Source organism: Octopus bimaculoides, chromosome 27 (genome assembly GCF_001194135.2).
Source record: "Octopus bimaculoides isolate UCB-OBI-ISO-001 chromosome 27, ASM119413v2, whole genome shotgun sequence".
NCBI classification, from domain to species: domain Eukaryota; kingdom Metazoa; phylum Mollusca; class Cephalopoda; order Octopoda; family Octopodidae; genus Octopus; species Octopus bimaculoides.
The window spans coordinates 8,769,087-8,770,755 of NC_069007.1; the positions used below are offsets into that span (position 1 = coordinate 8,769,087).

The window sequence follows — 1,669 nt, forward strand, 5'->3', positions numbered from 1 at the left end:
AAACCTTTCAAGGGTGGTGGTGGTGGTGGGAGGAGAAAAGGGAGCAGAAAATGAAACGGAAATAAAACAATAAAAAAGCAAAGACCAATAAGTTATAGTATGTGTGTGTGTACATGTGTGTGTGAGTGTGTACATGTGTGTGTGTGTACATGTGTGTGTGAGTGTGTACATGTGTGTGTGTGTACATGTGTGTGTGAGTGTGTACATGTGTGTGTGTACATGTGTGTGAGTGTGAGTGTGTACATGTGTGTGTGTGTGTGTGTGCTGTGAGATGACATTCTTGATGGTGGTGGTAATGGTGGTTTGGTGATGATTGTAGCAGTCAGTGATGGTGCATGGCTCACTGGTTAGAGGTATTTGGCTCACAATCATAAGGTCATGAGTTCAATTCCCAGCAACATGTTGTGTCCTTGAGCAAGACACTTTATTCCACATTGCTCCAGGCCACTCAGCTGGCAAAAATAAGTTGAACCTGTGATTCAAAGGGGCCAGCCTTGTTACGTTCAGTGTCACGTTGAATCTTCATGAGAACTATGTTAAGGGTATGTGTGTCTGTGGAGTGCTACTACTACTACTACTGGTAGTAGTAGTAGTAGTGGTGGTGGTGGTAGTAGTGGTGGTGGTGGTAGTAGTAGTGATGGTGGTGGTGATGGTGGTGGTAGTAGTAGCAGCAGCAGTAGTTGTGGTGGTAGTAGTAGTAGCAGTAGTTGTGGTTGTGGTGGTGGTGTTAGTAGCAGTAGTTGTGGTTGTGGTGGTGGTGTTAGTAGTAGTAGTAGTAGTAGTAGTAGTAGTAGTCGTAGTAGTAGTAGTAGTAGTAGCAGCAGCAGTAGTTGTGGTTGTGTTAGTAGTAGTAGTCGTAGTAGTACTACCACCACCACCATATTACAAAGTAAAAAAAGAAACAAAAACAACAATTTGCCAAAAGTGAGGGCTGCCAAGCAGGCCATCTCTCACACTCAACAAACCTGGTTCAGCCATTCTACATATTTCTCATGGTAGGGGTCCTTGCTGCCCTTTGAAGTGATGAGATTCTCCACCGTTGTCATGCACAGTTTGTCTTTGCTAAGGATGTCCCTCAACGCCGACGTCAGCACGTGGTTTATGTCTTGACACTTAATAGGGGCCGGTCGTTGCAACAACATGGTGTTTTCAGGGTTTTCGGACCCTGTGCGACATGGGCTTTGGTTTGTTTCATTGCACCTTCAAAGAGAAATCCACACAGCAACAATCAAGAGAAAAAGAAAAAGCTCCCAATCAGAGATGGCCATATCACAGATGCAATGAATGCTTAGTACCACCAAGTGGGCCAGTTTTGATAAGCAACCACTTCTCCTGTCTGCCTACATCATCATCATCATTTAGCATCCATATTTCATGCTGCCACAGCTTAGATGGGTCAACTAGGATTGGTTTCTACAGCTTAGATGGTTTGATTAAGATGGATGCCCTTCCTAATGCCAACCACTCCAAAGAATGAACTAGGTGTCTATTATGTGTCGTCCAGACCAAGTGCCTTAAATATGTCACTGGCACAGGAGCCTCTAACGTGTCACCAACATGGGTGCCTTTAATGTATCACTGGTACAGGTGCCTTTAATACGTCACTGGCACAGGAGCCTCTAACGTGTCACCAACATGGGTGCCTTTAATGTATCACTGGTACAGGTGT

At 44.7% G+C, this 1,669-nt stretch overlaps 1 long non-coding RNA gene across 1 annotated transcript in view; it reads right to left on the bottom strand.

Moving 5' to 3' along the window:
- Positions 1-906: 906 nt before the first annotated feature.
- Positions 907-1,669, bottom strand: part of LOC106868917 (uncharacterized) — an 8,388-nt gene continuing 7,625 nt past the window's right edge. Inside the window, exon 3 of the long non-coding RNA XR_001409354.2 lies at positions 907-1,200. This is a non-coding gene — a long non-coding RNA (uncharacterized LOC106868917). The remainder of the gene's footprint in view (positions 1,201-1,669) is intronic.